Genomic DNA, 13,948 nt, shown 5'->3' with positions numbered 1-13,948 from the left:
GAAGTACAAGAACCAGTCTCTTTTTGCACACAGCTTATCCTCTAACGAAGGAGACAACAAACGTGTAGGTTTGGGAGGAATGCACAGGAGTCAGCTCAAACCGCATTTCTCAATTTTCAGTGTGGGCATTTGTACCTTGGAAATTGGCAGCTGCTACCAATCTGGGCCGCTAAGTGGCGCCATAGTGCACAGAGCGCGGGGCCCGGAGTCGGGAAGACCTGTATTCCAATGTGGCCTCAGACACTTACTGGCTGTGTGAGTCTGGGCAAATCACTTCACCCCGGTTGCCTCAGTTTCCCCATCTGCAAAATGAGCTGGAGAAAGAATATGGCAAACCACGCCAATATCTTTGCCGAGAAAACCCCAAATTTGGACCGGCTGAAACAGCAAATGGCCACTCAGGGCTCGACTTGTTCTGCTGAGGGGAGAGGAGGCGAGTGAGGCTCAGCAGCGCTGGGCTCCCTGGGGCGGGGGAGGGAGGCGGGGTTGTGAGCCTGGGGCGTGGGACGGAAGGCGGCACCCTCCTTCAGAAACGGGGAGAGCTTGGGGAAAGATGATGAATGGGGGGCTGAGGTTGAGATGTCTCTGGGGCATCCAGCAGGCCGTGGGGGGTGCAGAGGAGAAACTGGGGTGGATGTCTGTTTTTCAGGGAGGTTGGAGAGAGACAGAGAGACAGACAGAGACAGAGAGACAGAAAGAGAGATAGAGGTGAGACGGAGAGACAGAGAGACAGAGAGATAGAGACAGAGAGAGGGACAGAGAGACAGAGAAAAAGAGAGACAAAGAGAAAGAGAGACAGAGACAGAGAGACAGAGGTGAGACAGAGACACAAAGAGAGAGACAGAGAAAGAAAGGGACAGAGAGAGGAAACAGAGACAAAGAGAGTGAGTAAAGGGAAGAGGGCCCAGGACAGGTCCTTGGCAAGCAACTGCAGTTGGAGTAATATCAATGAGGAACCAGCAAAGGAGACTGAGGAGTGGTCAGACATGTAGGAGGAGAAACAACAGTGTCACAAGAACCTGAGATGAGAGCATCCAAGAGGAAAGAATGGCCACTGGGGTCAAATGGAGCCAACAGGCTGAGGAGAGTGAGGATGGACCACAAAGCATCAGATCTGGCCATTAACAGGTCATAGTAACTTTGGAGAGGGCAGCTCCAGTGGAATGATGGTGAGGCTGGAAGACAAACTGCAAAGGGCTGACAAGTGAGTGAGAGGAAAGAGTGGAGGAAGTGAGTGTAGATGGCCTTTTCAAGAAATTTGACTAAGAAAAGAAGGAGAGCAATGGGGGCAAGGGGGAATGGTAGAGTCTAATAAAGGATTTTTTTCCCTTTTTTTGAGGGATAGGAAGAGTTAGACATGTGTGAAAGCAGCAGGGAAGGTCCCAGTGGATACACAAAGAAACCGAAGACCAGAGATGATCCAATATGCTAGAGTGAACAGGAAGGGATAGGATCAAGCCCTCGACAATGTAGGCAGGTTGGCCATGGAAAAGCGATCACCTCTTTGTCACAGATGGAGGGATGACATACAGAGGTTTTGCTATGCAGAGGGAATTCAATGTCCTCAGTAAAATAAGAGAGAAGGTCCTCAGCTGGTAGAGGCAGGAGGGGGAGGCATGAGAGACTTGAAGAGAAAAGAGAAGGTTTGGAATAATGGTTTCTGTGTGAAATGAGAAAGGGACTCAATTACTGTTTAGGAAGGCTATCTGTCCCCCATGCCAAGAATGTGCTTCCTCTTATCTCTTCTTAGAATTCCTGATTTCCTTTTTTTTTTTTTAAATTTTGAGAATTTATTTATTTTTAACATTCTTTTAAAAAAAATTGAGTCCCAAATTCTCCTTCCTTCCCACCCCTCCCCGACCCTCTAGTAGTGACATTGATGGATCAGAGGCTATGCCTGGTCTTATTGCCCTTCAGGCCTACTTCTGTCTGTGTCTTTTTCTCCATCCTTTTCCCCCCCTGTTTATGCTTTTTCATTCTCCTCTCTCCCTTCCCCCCCTCATCAGTACTTTGCTTTTGACCACTGCCTCCTTCAGTCTCTCCTCCCTTCTATTTTCCCCCTCCCCTCTCTTCCCCTTTGTCCCTACTGCTTCTTCCCTCCCTTCCATCCACCCTCCCTTTTCTTTCCCCTTTTCCCTTCTACTGCCCATAGGGCAAGTTAGATTTCCATACCTAACTGATTATATTATTCCCTTCTTGAGCCAAATCTGATGAGAGCAAGGTTCAAACAATGCTCACCCCCCTCCCTTCTTTCCTTCTTCTGTAATAGGATTTTCTGTCTTTTCCTGTAATGTAATTTACCCTTGTCTGCCTCCTCCTTTCTCAGTATATTTTCTAAGATCAGACTAATCCACTTGGATCTATTTAAGCCACTTGATTAGATTTTTTTCTTTATCATTACATCAAAGTCAACTAATATCCATCCCCTTTATGTATACTCCTTTAACATGGTGTAATAACAATACAATTCTCAAGAATTGCAAGTGTCATCTTCCCTTGTAGGGATGTAAACAGTCCGCTCTTATTAACAACATTTTGTATCTTTCTGTCCCATTTGCCTTTTTATGTTTTTCTTGAATCTTGGACTTGAAGATCAAATTTTTTGTTGAGCTCCGGTCTTTTTATGAGGAAGGTTTGGAAGTCCTCTGTTCTGTTGAATATCCATCTTCTTCCTTGAAAAATCATGCTCATTTTTGCAGGGTAGTTGATCCTTGACTGCAATCCAAGCTCCTTTGCCTAATGGAATATCATGTTCCATGCCCTGTAGTCTTTTAATGTAGAAGCTGCAAGGTCCTGTATAATCCTGACTGTGGTTCCATGATATTTAAATTGTTTCTTTCTGGCTGCTTGCAGCACCTTCTCTTTCATCTGGTAATTTTGGAATTTTGCTATTATATTCTTTGGTGTTGTCAATTTGGGATCTCTTTCAGGTGATGAGCGGTGTATTCTTTCTATGGTTATTTTCCCTTCTGGTTCTAGGACTTCCGGGCAGTTTTCCTTTATGATTTCCTGAGAGATACTGTCCAGGCTCTTTTTGGCATCATAATTTTTTTTAACTTTATTTTTTTAATTTAATTTTTTTAAATTTTTTCCATATGCTTTTGAGTTGAAAATTTTTCTCCCTTTTCCTCCCCCCCACCCTCCCCAAGACGGTGCACAATCTGATATAGGCTTTACATTTACATATCCATTAAACATATTTTCACATTAGTGAAGTTGTAAGTAAAAATTAAAACCAATGGGAGGAACCATCACAAAGATGAAACAAAACTCAACAGAAGGTAAAAATAAGTGAGAGCGATTCGACTTCCATAGTTCTTTCTTTGGATGTGGACAGCATTTTCCATCCCCAGGCCTCATAATGCTGAGAAAGGTTCAGTTTAACAATCTTAGTCATTGCATGACGTGGCTGTTATTGTGTACAAAGTCCTCTTGGTTCTGCTCACTTCACTCAGCATCAGACCATATAAGTCTTTCCAGGTTTTGCTGAAGTCAGCCTGTTCATCATTTCTTACAGCACAATAGTATTCCATTACATTCATATACCACAACTTGCTCAGCCATTCCCCAGTTGATGGGGATCCTCTCAATTTCCAATTCTTTGCCACCACAAAAAGAGCTGCTATGTATATTTTTGTACATATGGGTCCTTTTCCCATTTGTTTGATCTCTTTGGGATATAGCCCTAGAAGTACTATTGCTGGATCAAAGGGTATGCACATTTTTGTAGCCCCTTTGGGCATAGTTCCAAATTGTTCTCCAAAATGGTTGGATCATTTCACAACTCCACCAACAATGTATTAGTGTTCCAATTTTCCCACATCTTCTCCAACATTTATCATTTTCCTGTTTTGTCATGTTGGCCAATCTGGTAGGTGTGATGTGGTACCTCAGAGTTGTTTTGATTTGCATTTCTCCAATCAATAACAATTTAGAGCATTTATTTTTTTTTTGCTAGGCAGTAGGGTTAAGTGACTTGCCCAGGGTCACACAGCTAGTAAGTGTTATGTGTCTGAGGCCGGATTTGAACTCAGGTCCTCCTGAATCCAGGGCCGGTGCTTATCACTATGCATTACTGATTTAGAGCATTTTTTCATATGACTATAGATGGCTTTAATTTCTTCATCTGAGAACTGTCTGTTCATATCCTTTGACCATTTATCAATTGGGGAATGGCTTGTGTTCTTATAAATTTGTCTTAATTCTCTATATATTTTAGAAATGAGGCCTTTATCAGAGAGACTGGTTGTAAAAATTCTTTCCCAATTTTCTACCTTCCTTCTAATCTTAGTTGCATTGGCTTTGTTTGTGCAAAAACTTTTCAATTTAATGTAATCAAAATTATCCATTTTGCTTTTCATAATGTTCTCTATCTCCTGTTTGGTCATGAATTCTTCTGTTCTCCATAGATCTGATAGGTAAACTATTCCTTGTTCTCCCAGTTTACTTATGGTATCAGCCTTTATATCTAAGTCATGAACCCATTTTGACTTTATTTTGGTATATGGTGTGAGATTTGGGTCTATGCCTAGTTTCTGCCATACTCTTTTCCAGTTTTCCCAGCAGTTTTTTTCAAAGAGTGGGTTCTTATCCCAGAAGCTGGGGTCTTTGGGTTTATCAAATAATAGATTACTATAGTCATTGACTACTGTGTCTTGCATATTTAACCTATTCCACTGATCCACCTCCCTATTTCTTAGCCAGTACCAAGCAGTTTTGATGATTGCTGCTTTATAATACAATTTAAGATCTGGAATTGCTAGGCCACCTTCCCCTGCATTTCTTTTCATTAGTTCCTTTGATATTCTGGACCTTTTCTTTTTTCCAAATGAATCTTGTTATTATTTTTTCTAACTCTATAAAATTTTTTTTGCTAGTTTGATTGGTATGGCACTGAATAAGTAAATTAGCTTAGGTAGGATTGTCATTTTTATTATATTAGCTCGGCCTACCCATGAGCAACTGATTTTTCCAATTATTTAGATCTGATTTTATTTGTGTGAAAAGTGTTTTGTAATTGTGTTCATAGAGTTCCTGGGTTTGTTTGGAGGTAGACTCCTAAATATTTTATAATGTCTACAGTAAGTTTAAATGGGATTTCTCTTTCTATCTCTTGCTGTTGGGCTTTGTTGGTAATATATAGAAATGCTGATGATTTATGTGGGTTTATTTTATAGCCTGCAACTTTGCTAAAGTTGTTTATTATTTCAAGTAGTTTTTTACTTGATTCTCTAGGATTCTCTAAGTATATCATCATGTCATCTGCAAAGAGTGATAGCTTTGTTTCTTCTTTGCCTATTCTAATGCCTTCAATTTCTTTTTCTTCTCTTATTGCTAAAGCTAAGGTTTCCAGTACAATATTGAATAATAGTGGTGATAATGGACATCCTTGTTTCACCCCCGATCTTATTGGAAATGCTTCTAGCCTGTCCCCATTACGTATAATGCTTGCTGAAGGTTTTAGATATGCTATTTATTATTTTAAGGAAGACTCCATTTATACCTATGCTTTCTAGTGTTTTTAATAGGAATGGGTGTTGTATTTTATCAAAAGCTTTTTCTGCATCTATTGAGATGATCATGTGGTTTCTGTTGGTTTTGTTGTTGATATGCTCAATGATGCTGATAGTTTTCCTAATATTGAACCAACCCTGCATTCCTGGTATAAATCCTACCTGGTCATAGTATATTATTCTTGTGATAAGTTGCTGCAATCTACTTGCTATATTTTGTTTAAAATTTTTGCATCTATATTCATTAGAGAAATTGGTCTATAATTTTCTTTCTCTATTTTGACTCTTCCTGGTTTAGGTATCAACACCATATTTGTATCATAAAAAGAATTTGGTAAGACTCCTTCTTCACCTATTTTCCCAAATAGTCTATAGTATTGGAATTAATTGTTCTTTAAATGTTTGATAGAATTCGCATGTAAATCCATCTGGCCCTGGAGATTTTTTCCTAGGGAGTTCATCAATGGCTTGTTCAATTTCTTTTTCTGAGATGGGGTTATTTAAGTATTTTACTTCCTCTTGTTAATCTGGGCAATTTATTTTTTGTAAATATGTATCCATTTCACTAAGATTGTCAAATTTGTTGGCATATAGTTGGGCAAAATAATTCCTAATTATTGTTTTAATTTCCTCTTCCTTGGTGGTAGCTTCACCCTTTTCATTCTTGATACTAGTAATTTGGTTTTCTTCTTTTTTTTTAATTAAATTAACCAAAGGCTTATCTATTTTATTGGTTTTTTTCATAAAACCAGCTCTTAGTTTTATTTATTAGTTCAATAGTTTTCTTAATTTCAATTTTATTAATTTTTCCTTTGGTTTTCAATATTTCTAATTTGGTGTTTAATTGAGGATTTTTAATTTGTTCTTTTTCTAGTTTTTTTAGTTGTATGCCCAATTCATTAATCTCCTCTTTTTCTATTTTATTTATGTAAGCATTTAGAGATATAAAACTTCCCCTAAGAACTGCTTTCGCTGCATCCCATAAGTTTTGGTATGTTGTCTCATTATTGTCATTCTCTTGAATGAAATTATTGATTGTTTCTATGATTTGTTGTTTGACCCAATCATTTTTTAGGATTAGATTATTTAGTTTCCAATTATTTTTTAGTCTATCTTTCCATGGCCCTTTATTACATATAATTTTTATTGCATCATGATCTGAAAAGGATGCATTTAATATTTCTGCCTTTCTGCATTGGATTGTGGGGTTTTTATGCCCTAGTACATGGTCAATTTTTGTGTATGTGCCATGTACTGTTGAGAAAAAAGTATATTCCTTTCTATCCCCATTCAGTTTTCTCCAGAGGTTTATCATACCTAACTTTTCTAATGTTCTATTCACCTCCTTAACTTCTTTCTTGTTTATTTTGTGGTTAGACTTATCTAGTGTGAGAGGGGGAGGTTCAGGTCCCCACTAGTATAGTTTTGCTGTCTATTTCTTCCTGTAACTCCCTGAACTTCTCCTGTAAGAATTTGGATGCTATACCATTTGGTGCATATATGTTTAGTAATGATATTACTTCATTGTCTATGGTGCCTTTTAGCAGGATGTAGTTTCCTTCCTTATCTCTTTTGATTAGATCTATTTTTGCTTTTGCTTTGTCTGAGATCAGGATTGCTACCCCTGCTTTTTTTACTTCAGCTGAGCATAATATATTCTGCTCCAGCCTTTTACCTTTACCCTGTATGTGTCACTCTTTTTCAAATGTGTTTCCTGTAAACAACATATTGTAGGATTATGGTTTTTAATCCATTCTGCAATCCATTTCCTTTTATGGGAGAGTTCATCCCATTCACATTCACAGTTATGATTACTATCTGTGTCTTTTTCTCCATCCTTTCCCCCATTTATGCTTTTCTTTCTCCTTTTTCCTTTCCCCCTTCACTAGTGTTTTGCTTTTGACCACGCCTCCTTCAGTCCCTCCCCCTTTTATTATCCCTTTCCCTTTTCTTCCCCTTTAGTCTTACTGCTTTCCCTCCCTTCTTTCCCCCTCCCTTTTCTTTCCCCCTCCCTTTTCTTTCCCCTTTTCCCTCCTACTGCCTATAGGGCAAGTTAGATTTCTATACCTAACTGATTTATTATGCCCTTCTTGAGCCAAATCTGATGAGAGTAAGGTTCAAACAATGCTCCCCCCCCTTCTTTCCCTCTGCTGTAATAGGATTTTGTGTCTTTTCCTGTAATGTAATTTACCCTTGTCTGCCTCCTCCTTTCTCAATACATTTTCTAAGATCAGATTGATCCACTTATTTGGATCCATTTAACCCACTTGATTAGATTTTTTTTTATCATTACATCAAAGTCAACTAATATCCACCCTCTTTATGTATACTTCTTTAACATGATGTAATAACAATACAGTTCTCAAGGGTTGCAAGTCTCATATTCCCTTGTAGGGGTTTAAACAGCCCCCCCTTATTAACAACATATTGTATCTTCTGTCCCATTTACCTTTTTAAGTCCTTCTTGAGTCCTGTACTTGAAGATCAAATTTTTTGTTGAGCTCTGGTCTTTTTATCAGGAAAGTTTGGAAGTCTCCTATTTCGTTGAATATCCACCTCCTCCTTGAAAAATGATGCTCATTTTTGCTGGGTAATTGATCCTTGGCTGCATTCAACTCCTTTGCCTTACGAATATCATGTTCCATGCCCTGCGTCTTTTAATGTAGAAGCTGCAAGGTCCTGTGTGATCCTGACTGTGGTTCCATGATATTTAAATTGTTTCTTTCTGGCTGCTTGCAGCACCTTCTCTTTCATCTGGTAATTTTGGAATTTTGCTATTATATTTCTTGGCGTTGTCAATTTGGGATCTCTTTCAGGTGGTGATCGGTGGATTCTTTCTATGGTTATTTTCCCTTCTGGTTCTAGGACTTCTGGGCAGTTTTCTTTATGATTTCCTGAAAGATACTGTCCAGGCTCTTTTTTTCATCATGATTTTCAGGTAGTCCAATAATTTTTAAATTGTCTCTCCTGAGTCGATTTTCCAGGTCGGTTGTTTTACTGATGAGGTATTTTACATTTTCATCTGCTTTTTTCATTTTTTTGTTTCTGTTTCACTGATTCTTGCTCTCTCATAGAGACATTAGTTTCCATTTGTCCAATTCTAGTTTTTAACAGATTGTTTTCTTCTGTTAGTTTTTGTACTTCCTTCTTCAACTGGCCAATTGTGTTTTTTAGGGACTTGTTTTCTTCAGTGTATTTTTTTTCCAATTGGCCAATTGTATTTTTGAAGGACTCTTCTACCTCTCTCATTTGACTATTAAAATCCTTCTTGAGCTCTTCTAAGAAGGCTTTTTGGGCTTCAGACCAGTTCATATTCCCTTTTGTTGTTGCAGATGTGGGTTTGTTGACAATGTTGTCCTCTTCAGAATTTCTGTCTTGATCTTCACTCTTCTCATAATATGAATCTATGGTACATTTCTTTTTACTCATGGTGTTTCTTTATTCCCTGGCCTTTAAAGATTGAGCTCTCCTGCTGGGGAACAGAGGGTACTGACCCAAGCTTCTTGTGTTGGGAACCTAGGTCTTGGTCACTGGCTTTGCGTTCTGGGGCCTCTTATGCTGGGATTTGGAGGCTGTAGGTTTCTGGCAGCTTACCTTGTGTTGGGCTGGAATCAGCAAGGCTGGAACTTTCAGGCAATTCTAGGTTGCCTGCTTTTCCTTTCCTTTAGCTTTGTTCAGCTGCTTTTAGATGGGTGCTGCAGGGTGTTTATCTGCCTGGGGCCCCTTGCAATGCTGCCTCCCTCGTTTTTGCTAATGCACTGGAAGATTCCTTTATAGTAGAGTGCCAGGCACCTGGTGTTTTTCTGAACTGGTTTCCACCAGTTCCCCACCCTCACTGAGGCACTCGGAGGTTCAGGTGTTGGTGTTTGCCTGCTCTACCACCTGGGCTTCAGGATCTCTTCCTGGTTGACAGTTGGAGGTTCTGACAGCTTACCTGGTGTTGGGCCAGAATCAGCAAGGCTCGGACTTTAGGAAGACTTTAGGTTGCTTTCTTCAGCTCTTTTCTGATGAATGCTTATCCATCTGGGGCCTTTTGTAGTGCTGCTTCACTTATTTTTGCTGAGGCACTGGGAGACTCATTTGCTAGGCTGCTGCACTGCTGCTCCCCGTCTTTCTTCTAGTTCAGGTGTTCCGGGTTTTTTTTCTGGGGTGATATTTTCTGGGTTTTCAGAGGTTGATAGGGGAGAGTGAGAGCGACTACCTTTTTACTCTGCCATCTTGGCTTCCAGAAGCAGAAGTCCAGGCCTTGTTCTGAATTGTTCTCCAGAATGGTTGGACTAGTTCACTACTCCACCAACATTTCATTAGTGTCTCTATTTTTCTCTCATCCCCTCCAGTAGTTGTCCTTTCTAATAGGTATGAGATGGTACCTCAGAATTGTTTTAATTTGCCTTTTTGTAATCAATAGTGATTTAGAGCATTTTTATATGAATATAAATACCTTTGATTTCTTCTGAAAACTGCTTAGTTATATCCTTTGACCATTTATAAGTTGAGGAGTGGTTTTTATTTTTTATACATTTGACTCAGCTTTTTTTTTTTTAAGCCAAAGACAAGGTTTATTAGAACATCCATCATATTGGCCAGATTCTTAAGGAATCTGAACATTACTGAGCTATTGGCTAGAAAGAATCTGAGCAGTAGTTAGATTTTAAGAATCTGAACCTTGATTCAGTTTTATACTCAGTATATATCAGAGAAACTTGCTGTAAAATTGTTTTGATCTTCATTGTCTGTGATATCTTTTAGCAAAATTTAATTTCCCTGATTATCTCTTTTAATTAGATCCATTTTTGCTTTTGGGCAGCTAGGTGGAACAGTGGAGAGAGAGCTGGGCCTAGAGTCAGGAAAACTCCTCTCCCTGAGTTCAGATCTGGCTTCAGACACTTACTAGTTTCTTTATTTTTCTTTGATCTCTTCGGGGTATAGACCTAGAAGTGACATTGCTAGGTCAAAGGGTGTGCACAGTTTTATAGCCCTTTGGGCATAGTTGCAAATTGCTCTGCAGAATGGTTGGATCAGTTCACAACTCCACCAACAATGCATTAGTGTACCTATTTTCCCTCATCCCCTTTAGCATTTGTCATTTCTTATAGGTGTAAGGTGGCACCTCAGAGTTGTTTTAAATTGAATTTCTTTAATCAATGATGATTTAGAACTTTTTTTTCATATAGCTGTATATTTTTTAATCTTCTAATTTATTAATGTATTTTTAACATTTTGAATTCCAAATTCCCTCCCTCCCTTCCAATGAGGAGGCAAACAATATGAAATCAATTGTATATGTGAAATCATGGAAAACATTTCCTTATTAGCCACATTTCCAAAAAAGCAAGGAAAATAAAGTGAAAAAAAATTTGCTTCAGTTTGCACTCAGAGTTCACTAGTTCTGTCTCTGGAGGTGGGCATTATTTTTCCTCCTGAGTCCTTTGGAATTGCCTTCAATCACTGCATTGATCAAAGCAGTGAAGTCTTTCATAGTTGATCATCATTGTAACATGGATGTTACTGTGTACAGTGATCTCCTGGTTTTTCTCACTTTACTTCAAGTATAGGTTCCTAGAGGTCTTGCCACATTTTCTGAAACTACCTCCCTCATTATTTCTTATATTATAATACTATTCCATCACAACCATCTGCCACAACTCGTTTGGTCATTCCCCAATTGATGAGCATTCCCTCACTTTCCAATTCTTTGCCACCACGAAAAGAGCTGCTATAAATCTTTTGTACGTATAGGTTCTTTCCTGTGTATCAGCTTCCCATATAGGAATGTAAACAGTTCAACTTTATTGAGTCTCTTATGATTTCTTTTTCATATTTAACTTTTCAAGCTTCTCTTGAGTCTTATGGCAACTAGGTGGTTCAGTGGATAGAGTTCGGGGCTTAAAGTCAAGAAGACTCCTCTTCCTGAGTTCAAATCTGACCTCAGACATTTACTATCTGTATGATCTTGGGCCCAAGTGACACTTAGCCCTGTTTGCCCCAGTTTCCTCATCTGTCAAATGAGCTAGAAAAGAAAATGGCAAATCACTCCAGTATCATTGCCAAGAAAATTCCAAATGGGGTCATGAAGAGTTTGACATGACTGAAAAGTAAATGTCAACTGAGTCTTGCCTTTGACTATAAAATTTTCTATTCAACTCTGGTCTTTCCATCAGGAATGCTTGAATGAATGCCTCTCATTAAATATCCCCCCCCTTTTTTTTCCCTCTCCTGAAGGATTATTCTCTTCTGGGTAGATTATTCTTGATTGTAATCCTAGCTCCTTTGACTTCTAGAATATTGTCTTCCAAGTTCTCCACTCCTTTAATGTGGAAGCTGCTAAATCTTGTGTGATCCTATCATTCTACAATTTCTGATTGCTTGCAATATCTTCTCCTTGATCTGGAACTCTGGAATTTGGCTATAATATTCCCTAGAAATTTTAATTTGGAGTTCTCTTTCAGGAGGTGATTGGTGGATTTTAAAAATTTATATTTTGCCCTCAGATCTAAATATTAGGTCAGTTTTCCTTGAAAATTTCATGATATATGATGTCTAGGCTCTTTTTTGTCATGTCTTTCAGGTAGTCCAATAATCCTTAAATTATTTCTTCTTGGTTTATTTTCCAAGTCAGTTGTTTTTCTGATGAGATATTTCACATTTTCTTCTATTTCTTTTCATTCTTTTGACTTTGTTTTATTGTTTCTTGTTGTCTCATGGAGTCATTAGCTTCCACTTACTCAATTCTAATTTTAACAAAATTATTTTCTTCAGTGAACTTTTGTACCTCTTTTTCCATTTGGCCAATTTTGCTTTCAAAGGAATTCTTTTCTTCAGTAAATTTTTGTGCTTCTTTTACCATTAGGCCAATTCTGTTTTTTAAGGTGTTATTTTCTTCAGTATTTTTTGTCCCTCTTTTACCAAGCTGTTAATTTTCTTGCATCACTCTCATTTCTCATCCCAATTTTTCCTCTACCACTCTTATCTTTTTCTTTAACTCTTCTGGGAATTCTTGTCAGACTTGTGCATTTTTCTTTGAGGCTTTGCTTGTAACTATTTCCATGTTGCCTTTTGTGTTTGTGTTTTGGTGTCTCTCTCTCTCTCTCTCTCTCTCTCTCTCTCACTCTCTCACTGCAGTGCCAGTAAAGGGTTCCCCTGTAATCTCTTTCTGACCACTTGTCCTACTCCCTTACTCTCTCTGGGCTGAGAGCTCCTGAAGCTGCTGCTGTCCTCTGGGGCCCCCTGCTGGTGCTGCCTCATTTTGCATTCTGGACCAGTCCCCACCCTGGTATCACAGATCTCTTCCGCTGACCTCAGTGATCTTGGGCTGGAAGGATGTCATATCCTGACCTTTTGTTGGCTCTGACACTCCAAAATTTTATTTGAGGAATATTTAAAGTTGTTTGGAGGGAAATGTTGGAAAAATTCTGCTGTTACTGTTTCTGCTCTGCCATCGTGGCTCTGCCTCCCCTGATTTCCTTTAAAATTTAACTCCTCCCACTTACCAGTGCCAGACTTTACCTTGTATTAATTTTGCGTCTACTTATGTGTGTTGTCTCTCTTGATAAAATGGAAGCTCCCTAAGGGCAGGCCATGTTGAACCACTTTGGTTTTTGTATGACTTGTGCCTAGCATAGGATTTGGCCCATAGTAGGGGCTTGATAAATGCTTGTGTATTGATTGATCAAAAACCTCTTGTCCACGTTATTATCCCTTCACCCTAGGTGGTACAGATGTTTTTGTGAAAAGAAGTTTAGAGGGCATTCCAATGAAAGAAAAAATGAGAGGAGATGTATTACAAGCATCAGGTCACACACATCTATTAGTAAGTCGATATCAGTTTTTGCATCCTGCCTTTACTGAGGTAATGGTTTCTGTGAGAGAGGAGAACTGTTCTTAAGTGGGGAGTATTATGAGTACTGAAGCTTTGGACAGTGACGGTTGTCTCCCTGTCCATTTCAAGGAAGTGATTTATGGAAATCACCTGCTACATACACCTGTGTCTCTTTCATGTGCCCAGAAAAAGCCTCAGAATTAGATTGGCAAAGCTGACGCAGTGGTCCATGGAGAGTAGCTCTTTCAACTGAGAAAGGATGGTTTAGACTCTGAATTTTAGAGGAAGTGTACTCAGCAGTGCCTTCCACCCACCTCCTGCCCTACTCAACACCGAAAGAAAACATGGGACTCTTGGAGGGCACCTAGAGCCCCCTGCTTCCATCTTGTGGTTTCTAACCCCTCTGGCCTCCTGAAGGCCCCAGCATGTGAAGAGAGAAAGGTATTATAGCTCTTCAAGGAAGAGCTTTAGAACACATAGAAGTGAAGGAAAAGAAGGAGAAACAGGTGTCTATGTGGCAGATCACATCGGTTTATTAGTTTGATGTCACTTCTCGCCAAGGCAGACTCCAACAGCAAATGTGCAATGAAACAAACCCTCAGAGATGAGCCCTGCC

This window comes from Phascolarctos cinereus, unplaced genomic scaffold, assembly GCF_003287225.1.
Source record: "Phascolarctos cinereus isolate Bilbo 61053 unplaced genomic scaffold, phaCin_HiC Scaffold_5;HRSCAF=322, whole genome shotgun sequence".
NCBI classification, from domain to species: domain Eukaryota; kingdom Metazoa; phylum Chordata; class Mammalia; order Diprotodontia; family Phascolarctidae; genus Phascolarctos; species Phascolarctos cinereus.
This window is presented reverse-complemented; position numbering follows the sequence as displayed.